This window comes from Giraffa tippelskirchi, chromosome 10, assembly GCF_054371585.1.
Source record: "Giraffa tippelskirchi isolate mGirTip1 chromosome 10, T2T-mGirTip1v1.2.pri, whole genome shotgun sequence".
Taxonomy (NCBI): Eukaryota; Metazoa; Chordata; class Mammalia; order Artiodactyla; family Giraffidae; genus Giraffa; species Giraffa tippelskirchi.
This window is the reverse complement of record NC_137284.1, coordinates 144,321,527-144,338,274: the sequence shown is the minus strand read 5'-3', so window position 1 is coordinate 144,338,274 and position 16,748 is coordinate 144,321,527. Positions and strand designations below refer to the sequence as shown.

General features: G+C 37.8%; 1 long non-coding RNA gene across 1 annotated transcript in view; it reads right to left on the bottom strand.

The window, feature by feature from the left end:
• Positions 1-16,748, bottom strand: part of LOC145523205 (uncharacterized) — a 184,275-nt gene that overhangs the window by 110,941 nt on the left and 56,586 nt on the right. The window lies entirely within an intron of this gene.

Here is a 16,748-nt window from a genome sequence, read left to right as displayed (position 1 = left end):
CCCTCTGTAGATCTACAGAGATGTCTGTGCAGCTCTCTTTTCTCTGCTATTTTGTCCTGCAAACTCTCCCTAGACTCTGAGTTCTGCTTGCTCAATGCAAGGAGAAAAGATGGAGAGAGAAGTAGTGTTATACCTTGTCACAAATAAAACTATAGAGGTGTTTTTCTGATGGGTGAATGTTTTAATTAAGCATTTGTTGATATTATTTCCCACACAGAAGGAATCACAAATGTGGCTTATAATTTGAATATGGAAAAAAAATTTCTCATCCTGATAAGAAAAGACATCAGGATATTTCCAAGGAGGTAAAAGCACAGAATAAAGAAGCAATATACTTGATTTCTAATATGTTCATCACTTGAAAAATCCTAATTTGAGGGAAGGGAGAAGCTTAATTTCCTCAGTTCTAAATTTGGGATAAGGCAAAGAGAAGGGATAAAAATGATGGTTAATTATACAACAGCATAAATATCTCAATTTGCTATAATTATAAGATAATATAAATTGAACTTAACTTGCAATGTGATTAATAATCATTTTTATTTCTATTAATGATGCCGATAGACAGTGTCTAATTTCAGTTCAGTTCAGTCACTCAGTCATGTCCGACTCTTTGCAACCCCATGAACTGCAGCACGCCAGGCCTCTCTTTCCATCACCAACTCCCGCAGTCTACCCAAACCCATGTCCATCGAGTCAGTGATGCCATCCAACCATCTCATCCTCTGTCGTCCCCTTCTCCTCCCGCCCCCAATCCTACCCAGCATTAGGGTCTTTTCCAATGAGTCAACCCTTCGCATGAGGTGCCCAAAGAATTTGAGCTTCAGCCTGAACATCAGACCTTCCAATGAACACCCAGAATTGATCTCTTTTAGGATGGATTGATTGGATCTCCTTGCAGTCCAAGGGACTCCCAAGAGTCTTCTCCAACACCACAGTTCAAAAGCATCAATTCTTCGGCGCTCAGCTTTCTTCACCGTCCAACTCTCACAACCATACATGACCACTGGAAAAACCATAGCCTTGACTAGACGGACTTTTGTTGGCAAAGTAATGTCTCTGCTTTTAAATATGCTATCTAGGTTGGCCATAACCTTCCTTCCAAGAAGTAAGTGTCTTTTAATTTCATGGCTGCAGTCATCATCATCAAACATGATTTATCTCCAATAATTTTTATTTCGAATTTTTTCTTTAGCACCTTATATTCTTCATGTAACTGTGGCTTATTTCAGTTAAATTCTTAAGAATATGTATTCAAAGTATTAAAGAATATGTATTCAAAGAATTATTTAACATAAATAGAAAAATGGTTAAATATTTTTCATCTTTTCAGCATTGATTTGACTGTTGGATTCATAGATAATTACATAATTAGAATTCTTGAGAATATAAATATTTAAGACTTTTAAATCACTGCAGATGGTGACTGCAGCCATGAAATTAAAAGACGCTTGCTCCCTGGAAGAAAAGCTATGACCAACCTAGACAGCATATTAAAAAGCAGAGACATTACTTTTCTGACAAAGGTCCATCTAGTCAAAGTTATGGTTTTTCCAGTAGTCATGTATGGATGTGAGAGTTGGACCATAAAGAAAGCTGAGTGCCAAAGAATGGATGATTCTGAACTGCGGTGTTGGAGAAGACTCTTGAGAGTCCTTTGGACTGCAAGGAGATCCAACCAGTCTATCCTAAAGGAAATCAGTCCTGAATATTCATTGGAAGGGCTGATGCTGAAGGTGAAACTCCAATACTCTGGCCACCTGATGTGAAGAACTAACTCACTGGAAAAGACCCTGATGCCGGGAAAGATTGAAAGCAGGAGGAGAAGGGGGCGACAGAGGATGAGATGATTGGATGGCATCACTGACTCAATGGACATGAATTTGAGCAAGCTCTGGGAGTTGGTGATGGACAGGGAAGCCTGGCGTGCTGCAGTCCATGGGGTCACAAAGAGTTGGACATGACTGAGCAATTGAACTGAGACTTTTAAATTTATAATTATGTTTTAAGGATTTTTCTTAGTGTTTTGCACTTTTGCACTGTTCATAGTGTAATTTTAATGAATAATGTATCAACCAGTTAATATACCATTATTTACATGGTTATCTGCCAATATTTGTGTTGACTTGTCTTTCAAATTTTCACTGTTGCAATATAACATTGAAACAAATATCTTCATGTCACTTAATTTCCTTAAGATTAGTTTCCAGGACTTCTTGTCCTTTGTATAATTTAAAGGGTATAAAAGTCATATTGGTTTTTGTTGTTTTTGCTGTTATACTAGGTTACTGTCCTAGAGAATTCATCTATTTATTCATGATTTTTAAGTTCACCCAACATTTATAACGGTTTATGTGTCTACCAAAAATATCAGTATAATAGGTGCAATACAAAATTTAGTGGGGAGCCAAACAAATAGACTAGTAATAATAACACATGATAATAATACAATAATGCAATAATGGAAGTATCTACCAAAGACTGTAGTTATATGCCTAACTCAGCTTGGGATAATCAGAGAGATCTCAAAAGATGTAACATCTATGTTAAGTCCTAAGGATGAGAAGGGAGTATTTATAAATAAAAAGTTGAAGGAAGTATATACTTGAAGAATGAATCACCTGTGTAATGTTTTCATTTTGATGAATAAAAAATAAAACTTGTCTCCTTGCATGACGCATGTTCTCTTTCACCTATTACATTGCTGATTTTTTTTTCACATATCACCCTTTAAAAATACTTGGTGAATGAGGTAACCAATGAATAAATGGATGAATTTCTAAGAACAGTAACTTAGTATTAAATCATTATCATCAGCAGAACAATAAAATACCATTACCTAAAACATGTGACCTTTACAAATTGTCCTCAGATGATCTCACCATCCTTATCTTTAGATTTCTCTCTGTGGACCTTATGTTCCAGTCACATCAAACTCTTTACTGTTACATGAATATAGCTCTGCACCTTGTGAAAGCAAACTAATGGAATAACACACATTAATTAAAAAAAAAGCAACAAAATCTCACTCTCACTCTATATATAATACAAAAAAAGAGATAATGTTGACAGAGAAAAATAAATGAATTCACAGATTCATATTTTAGTACCATTTATGTAAATTAAGTACTATTTGGTGATTACTTTTATCACAAGGAAGGGTTGCTAAGAAAGATTATCTTACATGGATACAAGGCAGAAGGATGAAGCATGACCTTCATAGTCACGCTGTGTGGATAAACCTGCCTAAGTATCTACTGACTTGAGAGACACATGCCCACTGATTAGCAGCAGACATTTTACAACTCTTTAAACTTGGAAGTTAATTTGTAGGAAACTAATTAGATGCAAATGATTTTCTCCAGAAAAGAAGATAAATCTGAACATTACACATTTTGCCCCTGTAAGATAAGACAGCTTTGAATTTAGTTTGGTAATTTTATTTCAACATTATTTAATTTTTTCATATCCATATCTATATATCTTCTGAACTTCTTTTTGTGTTTCCTATAGCCCTTCACCAACTTTCTAAAATTCTAAAATATATTTAATTATACCCTTAATGATGGATTTTTTTCCCCTGAAGCTTGGAAAGCTATACTTTATCTCTTTTTTTTTCACCTCTGATTTGAGAGCTTGAATGTTTTACTTGAGTTATCTTTTCCAGTGATGATTTCTTTAGTTCTTAATTTTTGATTTTTTCTTTAATTTCATATTTTAAGCAAATTATTTTAATTTGTGAAAATTGCTGGTCTATACTTTTCTGATGCCTAGTAATATATTTGATTTTTGTTGTGGAAAGGGGTCATATTTCAGTCTTTCCTTTTAACCTGAGTTTGATGGGCACAAGATAATCCGTCTTCAGTTTTTAATCATCTGTAAATGGAGATTGTTCTTTATGAGGGATGGATATAGAAATATAGTGGCAGAAAACAGGTAGACTTGAGCATCTTAGAACCCACACTCATTCTCGTTCTCATGTTGAGACATGTGCCCTGCTCTAGACTAGTAAGAATTCTTTCTGGCTTATGGTGAAGCAGTTGATATAATAGGTATTCTCTGCGATGATTTAGCATTGATTTATCATCTACTGATCAAGATCAGCAAAATCAGGACTTCATGACTCTCATTTATCGTCCTACGTTTTACCATAGTACCAGCCTACTAAGATTAGTCCTACTAAGGATTAGCCGACGAAGATGTCATCGCTTCAAGTTTCTCTCTGTCCCCCTGCCTCCTTTGTCAATATGCTGTGTCAACAGGGTCTGACGATTGGCCTTCTCCTCTAATAAAAGTGAAAAAGAAAGTGAAAGTGAAGTCGCTCAGTCGTGTCCTACTCTTTGCGACCCCATGGACAGTAGCCCACCAGGCTTTTCCATCCATGAGATTTTCCAGGCAAGAATACTGGAGTGGGCTGCCATTTCCTTCTCCAGGGGATCTTCCCAACCCAGGGATCAAACCCGGGTCTCCCAGACAGATGCTTTACCGTCTTAGCCACCATGATTTAGCCATTCATTGCTCTCATATTTACTAAATAAGCATTTGTTAGGCATTTATTTTCACTCTAATGGTGCAGAAAGGGCACAAGAACTTGCCAGTACAGCCAGAACATGCTTTTGCCCACCTACCCTCTGGCACAGGTTTGTAGTCATGGTGAAAACTCATGTCAGGCAGAGGTAACAACCAAATAAAAATCCATTGAGTTTGTTGTATAGCAAAAAGGCCAGTAGGACAGGGATGATGGAGCGTGTTCCAAACCACATGGAGATTTGAGCCCATTCCTCAGGAGCCCTGTCTCGGCTTCTACCACCAGCCAGGGCTGTTTTTCACTGTACTCAGCAACTCATCACCGTCCTTTATACTCATGTCTGTTTTCTGCTTGACTTGTTTTAATCTGTAGTCTCTGATCTAGTGCTCAGTTTTTCCCCAACAAGCAGGTGTCTCTGATTCTGTGTGTGTGTGCGTGTGTTAGCCACTCAGTCGTGACCAATCAACTCTTTGCAACCTCATGGACTATAGCTTGCCAGGCTCCTCTGTCCATGAAATTCTCCAGACAAGAATACTGGAGTGGGTTGCCATTCCCTTCTCCATTTGATCTTTCCAACCCAGGGACTGAACCCAGGTCTCCCACTTTACAGGCAGATTCTTTACCTAGTCTGAGCCACCATGGTATATACAATTTGAGATCTCTTCCTACCACATCTCCTTGTCTTATATTTTTTACTTTATGTATTCTGAAGAAAAGAAGAAATGCAAAATTTTCGGTTTGTCATCTGTTTTTGATTTTTTATAAATGCAGATTCATGTGGTCCTCTGGCAAAGGAAAAAAGGGTCAAGTTGATTTTCCTTGCCTCCAGATTTTTGAGCAGTAATTTTCCTTGGAATTTATCACTTTTCTGAGTTTGATCGTGTCAGTGTAGTAGAGCTGATCAGATTTGGTGATGCCACCTCGTGCTACAAACCTCGCACAAGATATAAAAGCATAATGCTAATTTACTAAACTTCACTGGGAATTATGACTGTCAAGGTAATAGACACTGTTCACATCATGTTTTTTTTGCTTGAGAGCAAGCTACATAGAAAGATAGTTTATTAGAAGATAATGTGAGCACGAGTTGGAATAAAATGAGTTAGTACAATGATGAGGATGTTTAGTGATATCAGGCCTAATGCCTTAATGCTTCCATCTTTACAATAGGATCCCATCTATCAGAAAGATCCAGTGTTCATATCAGCCTGAGGGCTCCCTCTTGGTCAGGGCTGAAACAATCTCAGCCAACATTTGCATCTAATTTTCTTTCCCACATACTTCTACTACTGAAATAATTAATTTTATATATACAGTAGAGAGCATGATGAGTTCCTGTCTTCTTTCCTTTGTTCTTCCAGGCATGTGGTAATATTGCACCTTCCCACGCTGGTGAATGTAAGCAGGTGCACATGATTGGCTTTGGCCAATTAGTTGAGCTTGGAAGCCATTAAGAATCTGCAAGTGGTCTGCAACATTCCCCTTACCCTGCCAGGGTGATGAGTGAGGACTTCCTCATCCTATGCTGCCAAGTGAGGATGACTTGGAAGAGTCTCAACCAACCCAGAATCATAAGAATGATGAAAAGCTTTGTTATTTTAAGCCCCTAAAATTTGAGTATTGATTGCTACCATAGTATTTTGGGTTCCTGGATCCAGTTCCAATGTGTGCCTGTGCCTGTGTGTGTGTGTGTGTGTATGTGTGTGTGTGTTTGAGAGGTTTCCCCTCACTCCAACAAGCAATCCTTTGGACCCAGCTGCATATCCTACATTTTAACACAATTCTGACACTATCTACCTGGAGTCAGCATCAGAATCCACAGGTTAAGGGCTCAGTCCCACAAGACCCTCCCTCCCCTAATAAAGATGCCAGTCACAAGCTCAGGTTATCACCCATGCTTCTGACCAATGGGCTATAGATTGGAGGTTCCCAAGACCTTCTCCTTAGTTTTGATTAATTTGCCAGAGTGGCTCACAGAACTCAGAGAAACATTTTACTTACTAGAGCACTGGTGTATTATAAAAGGATTTAACTCAGGAAGAGCCAAGTGGAAGAAGTGCATGGAGCAAGGTATAGGGAAAGGGCATAGAGCTTCCAAGACCTTTCCAGGCATGCCACTCTCTCCAAATCTCCACGTGTTCACCAATGGGAAGCTCTTTGATCCCTCTCCTTTTTTTCTTTTTTTTCTGGAGTGGGGGAGGCTCCAACACATAGGTGTAATTGATTAAATCTTTGGTCATTGGCAACTAAACTTAATCTTCAACTCTTCTTCCCTCCTTGGAGGTCAGGGTGTGTATGTGGAAGACAGTGTGGAGGTCAGGAACTTTAAGTCTCCATCTAATCACAAGGCTCTGATAACCAGCTGGTCTACAATCAGTTCAGCCATGTAACGAGAGACACCTTTATTACTTTCTTCACAGGAAATTCCAAGGGTTTTAGGAGCTATGTGCCAAGAACACTGGATGAAGGCTAGATATATTTACCATAAATCATATCACACATGGCACAGACAGGTTTATGCTGACAACTACTGGTACCTTGATATACAGAGTGCTATCCAACAACCCTAACAGTGTGATATTGGCTTAATGGCTTATATGCTTCATAGTGAGGACAGTTTTTTTTTACCATAGACCAGAAGAATGAGAGTCTTTACTACATAGTGGCTAAATACTTGGTAAAATGAAAAACTGTAATAATGAAGTCATTCATATAGGCTTTAGATACACATAGATAAATGGAGAAAGAGAGGCAAGAGGAACAGACAGTAATGAAATATTCAAAGTAAGAATTATGATTCCAAAGGAATATAGGTGTGGTCATTGCTCATGAACTGACTTCAATAAAATGGAGAAGCTAAAACTATGTTTTAGAAAATTGTGCTGTCAAAAGAATCAACAGCTTTGACTAAAATAGACTCTGACTGCTTTATACCTTAAAAGATCCTGGGGCTCTCTACAATCTATAGGCAAGAAGTCAACTGAGAGAGTTGCTCAGGTTCCAAGAAGAACATCTTGATGATGTCCAATTCAGATACAGACAAGGAGAATAATGTAATTTAAAAAAAGCAGGGAGAGGGGAGGCAGGAGAAGATAAAGAAAAATTACCCAGTGAGAAAACTGGACAAGTTAGCTAAAGAAGAGAACCAGTGCCTATTCAAGAATCACTCTTCCTACCAACTTTGGAGGGGGTTGGGTATTATCAATATGTTTTATGGAAAATTTTCAGAGTTGAGACAGACAAATCTCTATTTTCTGGGATTGATTGAAGTTTTCTTTGTGACTACAATTCATCCTCTGCCAGGATATTTACAGCAGTTATCTGTCCTGATTCCACTACCACATATTGGATTTTGGAGATGTTTATAGCCCTTCATATCAAGAAGAGTCACATCTAGACTTAATACCAAGATACTGCACAAACCACCATATTCCTCAGATACTCTGGGTTGTGGAATTGATGTCATGATTATAAAAGACTTTTGTATTAAGTCTCATGAGTTGGGGGTTACATTTTACATGTGTGGGAGAGAAAACTAAATGTTTTTTTACCAGAAGTGTGAACTATGGTAGTCACTAGAGCTATTCACCAATTTTTTAGTTATTTCCTTTCTGCAAACCTACAATTGCCTAATCCTTTGATGAGAGTCATGACAATTTGACCTGGTTTTGCCTAAGGAAATATGAGTAGCTATGATTTGTGACTTCCAAAAAGTAGTCTTTAAAAGTCAGTGCATGCTTTGTTATGTCCTTCTCTCCCTGGTGACTGGCGATGTTCCAGATGGTGAAAGCTCTGTCATCCTGCATCTCTGTGTGACTGATGTGAGATGAACATGTAGCATGACCAATAAATAAAACTATAATGTTTTAGCTACTAAAATTTTGGAAGCTTTTTTGCTGTGGTGTAGTATAACTCATTCTGATTGATACCACCTCAAACTAGATCAATTAAAATAAATATTATAGCCCATTTTCCTTGTGATTGTGAGAGATCTACACAAAATATTAGCAAATGAAACTCAGTACTCTCAAAAATAAACATGCAATAATGTTTTAATAAAAAATGCACTGCATTAATAGATTATAGAAAAAAAAAACCATATGCTCCCTAGTGGCTCAGTCCATAAAGAATCCACCTGCAATGTAGGACACCAGAGTTTGATCCCTGGATTGGGAAGAGCCCTGGAGGAGGAAATGGCAGCCCACTCCAGAATTCTTGCCTGGGAAATCCCATGGACAGAGGAGCCTGGTGGGCTACAGTCCATGGGGTCACAAAGAATCGGGCATAACGTAGTGACTAAACCACAACCACTATGTTCTAAGAACACAATGATACTCATGTACACCCATGGCAGATTCATGTCAATGTATGGCAAAACAAATACAATATTGTAAGTTAAAAAATAGAAAATAAACTAATTTAAAAAAAAGGAAAATGTATACATTTAATTCACTGCATTAATAGATAACAGAAAAAAACATATGCTCATCTCAAGAGATACAGGAAAAACTTTTAATAGCATTCAAGACTGATTTAATAAGCTAAAATAGAAGGAAACTTGCTACAAGACAACAAGACCCTCTACAATATGCACAATCATAAATGGGTAAGCATTGTAATTGTTCCCTATAGATTTAGGAACAAGACAGGGATTCCCATTTTTACTACTTCTATTTAACACTATAGTAGAAGGCCAAAACTGGAATAAAATAAGGAAAGTAAATTAAGATGTAATGATTGGAAAGGGATAAATGAAAGTCTTATTACTGGACATGTTATTATTTTCACAGGAAATCTTAAAGCACCTACAGACAATCAACAGAATTAGAGCATGATAGCTGGAAGCGAGATTAAATGCTCAAATATCAATTCAGATCTAGCCAACAGCAACACACAATTAGAATGCACTACTTAACAAATAGAAAAGATACCACCATTTAAAATAGAAGTAAAAACTATAAACTGAGAAGAAATCCAACAAATGATGTTCAAATTGTGCATGATAAAATTATAAAACTTTACTGAAGAACATTGAAAATACTTAAATGGAAGGAAAGATAGTATGTGTTAATGAATACAAAACCTTGATATTATAACGATAGTGCTGTGCTGTGCTCAGTCACTTCAGTCCTGTCCGACTGTTTGCAACCTACGGAATCTTTGCGACCCTGTGAACCATAGTCTGCCAGGCTCTTCTGTCCATGGAATTCTCCAGGCAAGAATACTGGAGTGGGTTGCGGTGCCATCCTGCAAGGGATCTTCCCGACCCAGGAAACCAACCCATATCTCCGGCGTCTCCTGCACTGCAGGCAGGTTCTTTACCCACCTGGGAAGCCCCGAAATGATGATGGTAGTTCTCCTCAATATTATCTACAGAGGAGAACTTAACTGTCTATGAAGTTATATACCTAGTTACAAAGAATACAGCAAGAGGGTACATTTTCACATGCTATAAGGTTAACAATCATGTGAAAAGGGAGAAAATGTCTCTAAATGAAGCTATCTGAAGAGGGAAGATGGATTCAGCTTCTATGTTCGATGCATGAGACAAATGCTCAGGGCTGAGGCAATGGGATGACCCAGAGGGATGGGATGGGGAGGGAGGTGGGAGGGGGGTCCAGGATGGGGAACACATGTAAACCCATGGCTGATTCATGTCAATATATGGCAAAAACGACTACAATATTGTAAAGTAATTAGCCCCCAACTAAAATAAATAAATTTATTTAAAAAAAAATAAAAAATAAATAAATAAATAAAAGCTATAGTTTCATCCTTATCCATGAAGTAAACTTACATATGACAGACACTAGTATCTACAGCACCTATAAATACAATTTTGTGTTGTATTGAATACAACTGCAATTAAAATCACAAGATATTTTGTAAAAATTGACCATTTGTTTATGAAATATTCACGGGTGCACAAAGGACCTAAATAGCCAGAACAATCTGAAAAAGTGTAAAAAAGGGAAAATTTCCCTAATAACTATAAAGACCTATTATAAAGTAATAGGAAGTAAGGAATGGGGGTATTGTGACATGAATAGGAAACCTGACTAGTAAATGCAATATCATGGCCCTTGCATGACTGGAAATGAGGTATATTTCCTCAAAGAGAAATGGGAGGGGCCATTTAATAAATGGATCTGGTGGCCCTCTACATGGGGAAAAGTTAAAATACAAAATAGCAGAATAAAACATCAATCCCAGAGTACAACACCACTTAATAATTTAGCATTTGAAAGAATATATATGAAATATAATAGGAAAATGTATTAAATAAGATAGAAAGAGCATTATCTGGAAACAAAATGATAAATTAGACCACATTAACATTAACCAGTTTTCTTCATCAGAGTCACCTTAAATAAAGTGAATATGAATGCCACAAACAGAGGGCAATTATTTTCATATATAAAGTTGATGAAGGAGTAACATAAACAAACAACAATAACTAATCTTCTCCATACTAAAACAGAAGAAAAGTACCACTAGAAATATGAAAAACAGACATGAGCAAATAAAAAACAAGGAAAAGAAACATAACCAAGAAACATAACCAATAACTTGTCCTATTTGGAAATTCTGTAATTTAGAAATATAAATCACAACATCAATAAAATACTGTTGTACAACCAGTTGTTGTTAAAAATTAAGATGTCTGAAAACACTGTTAAGAGTCTTAAGAAATTGGGGCTTTCCAAGTGGCTCAGCGGTAAAGAATCCACCTGCCAATGCAGGAGACGCAAGATGTGTGTGGGTTTAGTCCCTGCAATGGGAAGATCCCCTGGAGAAAGGAATGGCAACCCATTCCAGTATTCTTGCCTGAAAAATTCCACGGACAGGGTATGGACCACAGTCCTTGGGGTTGCAAAAAGTTGGACACGACTGAGCAACTGAACATGCAGGTACACTGGATATTTTATACGTTTCTATAGTTTATACATTTGCGGCAATATTGCTATGTTACTTCTGTAATTTATTAGTTTCTGAAAGTAACACAAGGCTGGGGGCCGGTTACACCTATCTCAGCATTATTCTTCCTGTCACTGACTTGCATGTTTGCACTTACATTTACCATACACTTGTCTTTAAAGTTTGCTTGAAGTTTATGGATTTTGTTTTTGGTTGCAAACAACATTTCTATGCACTGATAAGACCTCCGCCTTCACATTATCAATCCATAGGCCACCACATCTTTGAAATCTGACTCAAAACTCACTCCTTCCAAAATATTTTTCCAATTAACATGCCCTTCCTGAATACTTTATTCTGTATGATGCAGGATTTAAGAAGTAATCCTTTAATATTATGCTATAACTTTTGACAGACTGTTGCATGTGATGCCATTGCTTTTATGTTCTTTGAGGTTTGTTGTGATTTTCATCACTATTATTTATACTATTAAGATTCAGTAAACAATTCAGTCATCAAATATACAGCAATTATCTACCTACCTACCTACTTAACCTGTCTAATTTATCTATCTTGTTTGGAAGAAGCAAGTATAACATTTTGTCTTCTGTGTTGCTGGAATGTGTGAAATTAAACTGTATATTTTGCTAAACTCTGACTATACCCATATAGTTAGATTCTTCCTGCAACATTGTCTAATTTTCATTTTTTCTTTGTCACCTCTTGATCTGTGATGGATGGTTAAGTGTTGCTTTCTTAAATCCCAATTCACAACAGAAAGTATTGCTTCACTACACCGCCAAACACTTCAATGTCTCAATGCCATTATAAATATTTCATAACTTGCTATGTGGACACACACTCTTAGTCCTTGTCTTATTTTAGTCACCTCCAAAATGTCTGCATGGTTCTCTTTGAGGCAATTTTTCTCACATATTCAATTTTCTCTCCTACTGTCTACCTTTATATTATGAGACTTTTCCCCCCAGAAAACTGTTTCTGTGTAGGAGATCTTGCTATCTTGGGTAAAATGGTCAGAAAGTACAAACTGCAATCTCGTGCTTTCTAAGGGAAGATCTAATTACCCAGCTGGCACTGGAGAATACAAACATTTTCACTCTGGACAGTGTTTATCTGTTTTTTGCAAGTACATCACTTTGGAAAGCTACTTGCTCAGCTAATCTGTAACTGTCATGGAAATGTAATTTTGTCCCTCCTCCAAACCAATAGCAGGCACCTGGTAAGACTGTCTTATGCACCCATGCATTCAAGTCTAACTGTTTCCATGGAAACCTAGAAAACCCCTTGTGCAAGGTTCCTAGCATCCTACCACGTTTCCCTTTTCTCTATGCTGATCTCTCTCCATTCCCTCAGTGCACTTGCATGAGATTACAGTGCTTTGCCACGGTTCTATGATAGAGTTCTTTTCCATTCTTGCCCCTTCAATGACTCATTTTTGCCATGTTAGGGGGCAGAAACTGGCTCTTATTCTTATGTGTAGCCTCCTTGGTACTTAGTCCAGTGCCTTAGGCTTAATGGGCACTCAAAGCATATTTGTTGAATTGCATTGGATTAAGAGCTGATTGTCTTAGTTTTACCTTTGTAGTATCTAAAACGTGCTCATTAAGTGCTTCCTCAACAGAATAACTGGTAAGATAAAAAGAGCCTGCTAACTGAATAAAAGTTTAAGCCAATAATTCATATATTTCCAAACTAAACATGAATTTTCAGCTTTCTCTCCTATTTTGAAATTTTCAAATCTATAAAATCTAGCTTTGAAGGAGAGTGAATCAGTAATTATTGATCAAATACTAAATATTAAGCATTTTTAAAATTCATTTTTTATTGGAGGATAATGCTTTACAATGTTGTGTTGGTTTCTACCATACAACAATATGAATCAGCCGTAAGTATACATATATCCCATCCCTAGCATTTTAAGCATTTTAATTTTTATTTCCCTGTGAATTCAGCATTATCATTTACAGAAGCTGAGTATTAAAATCTTAGGAGATATGATATATGCAATTTGAGGTACAATTTACATACTTAACCTTAAGATCTCTTTAAGCATCTATGTTGGCACAGAATTCATGATCAACCATTTGTAAACGGGTTTAACAATCTTAGGGGAAACTAGTGAGTACAAAACTTAGTATATAAACTTATTTTATGAAAAGATAAAGCAGGCTAAAAGATATTATTAAATTTTTTTTTGGAAAAATTATTAATTGCAGAAGCTAAAAGTGCAACCTCAGGTACTCGGGAAGATTACCTTAAATTTGAGGTACACCAACATGCATAAATAATAAATGCTACTATGGAGTGTTAAACAACACATAAGAATGCATATAATACTGACAAAGAATGATCAGGGTCAAAACAGTCTAAATTACCATCTTTATAACAGAAGACACAAAATAATTATTCAGATATTAAAAAGGGGAACCTAATTTGAAATAATGCAACCCCATTGTGTCAGTGGAGACTATGTTGGGAGTTACACCTGTATTTAATAGTAATAAGCTACCTCCTCCCTGTCTTTGACAGTGTGGTGTCAGAGGAGCCCTAGCATAGGTAAGTGCTTACTCTCCACTCAGGGCAACAAGGCATCCTTTCTTATGAAATGTCAACGAGACCACACATAGAGGCTACACTTTCATCCCATCCTTGGTAAGGAGGTAGCCTACTCTTTCTCTGAAGGAAGGGTATCAGGTGAAGTTGCTCAGTCATGTCCGACTCTTTGCGAACCCATGGACTGTAGCCCTCCAGGCTCCTTTGTCCATGGGATTTTCCAGGCAAGATACTGGAGTGGGTTGCCACTTCCTTCTCCAGGGGCTCTTCCCAACCCAGGGATTGAACTTGGGTCTCCCTCATTGCAGGCAGACTCTTTACCTTCTGAGTCATGAAGGAATCCCAGGATATCAGAGGGGACTCACTGGAGAGTCAAGATCTTCATCATTGCTGGGCAATAACAAGGACACTCCTACAGTGTTAGTGGAGGTCACGTGGGGAAGAGTGATGCATCACACCGTTCTAGGCAGATGGGTATCAGTGGAGCCTGAACTCCCATTACCACCCAGCAGTAACCAGAAGTCCCTCTACCTCAGGTGTAAACAGAAGCTGAAGGGAAACCTGGACTTGCACCCACAACTGACAGTAATGATGGGTTCCTCTCTTCAACCACAGGAGCAGGGTTAGAGGGAACATGTTAAAACAGAAGATTGCAAAACAAATTCAGAGTCTTTTAATATAGTATACAAAATGTCCAGGTATCAACTGAAAATCACTTCTTTTCAAGAACCAAACGATTTCAAACTAAATGAGAAAAGACGCTGAGATAACAGAGATATCAGATTTACCTAATAAGGATTTTAAAGCAACCATCACAAAAGTGTTTCAACATGCAATTATAAACATGTTGGAAACAAATTTTTTTAAAAAGTCTCAGCAAATAAATAGAAGATATAAAGAAACACTAAGTGGAAATATTATAAATAAAAATGCCTAAGATTAAAACCTGATCATACCAAAAGTTGGCTAAAAGGAAATGTGTTGGCCAAAAATGGAAATAGAGAACCCAGAATGCTCACATACTGCTTATGGAATATAAGAGGCATAACCACTTTGGACAAATGAAATAAAAATATACATCCATATGGAAAGACTTAACAAAAATGTTCCTCGCAGCTTTGTTTTGAACTAGCTCATACTGGAAACAATATACATATTCATCAACACATGAATGCATAAACAAACTGCATGTTCATCCATTCAGTGGAATATATACTCAGCAATAAAAATGAACTACTGATACACATGACACGATGGAAGAGCATTAAGATAATTATAAGGAGTGACAGAAGCTTGGCAAAAATAAATATATGCTGTTCTGACATATAAAATCTAGAAAATGCAATTAAACAGACAAGGACAGAAAGCAAATAAGTGGCTGCCCAGGTAGGGTGACAGGAGGCAGGGAGAAATAGATTAAAAAATGACACAAGGATAGGTCATGCCCTCAGGTCAGTTATCCTCTGACTGGACCGTTTGTGCAGACCTCTGGGAAGGGTGAGGAGGTTGTTTGTCTAACTGACTTGAGTGTGGGTTCTGGGCAGGCCTGTCTGGGAGTCCCTGCATCCTTTATTGGGTCGTGTGGCTGGTCTGTGCCCGTGATTGCTGAGGGTCTCTTCCTGAGGTAAGGAGGTAGCCCACTTCCTGAGTCACTGCTGGAGCAGGAGCCACTGTGGGGTGGACACCGGGCTCCTGTGTGGCTGTCTTGGCACCTGTGTGACCTGTTGGCTGGTGGGTTGTGGAGTTTGGTGACTATGCAGGTCTTCCCTGGCCTATGAAGTCTGCCAGGACTTGGAAAAGATAGCTCTGGAATAAAAGGAGGCTTAGCGCTAACAAAGAACTACACTTGGTTCCATGAAGTATTTGCCATCCACATCATCCTACCCCCAATTCAGGATATCATTTCAGCAGTTTTGGTCTCTTAACTGAAACTTTCTCCAGTTAAATATAACTACTAGCCTCGCAGGGATTTTTGATTAGCAAGATTAGTTACAAGACGAAACTTTAATGCCTCATACTAGTATCTGTTGTTGGGGGTGACTATATAGCCCCAAAGACTTTCAATCAGTGGAAATATATTATCTGTGACCTTAGTGACTATAAAAGGATTGAACCTAATCTTGCGTAGGAGATTGATGGGTATATTAAGTTACAGAAAATTTGAAAATCTCTTCGTAATAAGAGGATCTTGCAAAGCTGGCATCCAGCTTTCACAAGTGTTGAATGTCTAGCTTATTGAGGGACTTTTTCACCACACTTTCACCTGAAAAAATGGCATTTAGAGCAACAGATCATGGATCTGAAAGTGACAAGCATTGTAAAAAGGGTCTGCTTGGTGAGCTCATTCTCTAGCAATAAAAAATTCAAGAACATGAAGCATGCAGAATCTCTGGCCAATACAGCATGAGTTGTGCCCAGCAGAAGCTCCAATACTTTGGCCACCTGATATGAAGAGCCAACCAATTGGAAGAGACTCTGATGCTGGCAAAGGTTGAGGGCAAGAGGAGAAGGGGATGACGGAGGATGAGATAGTTGGATGCCATCATTAACTCAATGGACATGAGTTTGAGGAAGCTCCAGGAGATAGTGAATTTCAGGGAAGCTGGCATGCTACAGTCCATGGGGATGCAAAGAGTTGGACATGCCTGAGCAACTGAACAACAACAATGCCCAGCAGAAGCGCACAGTGACAGATGAAGAGAAAATCAGTCAACCTCAGGAAGAACTT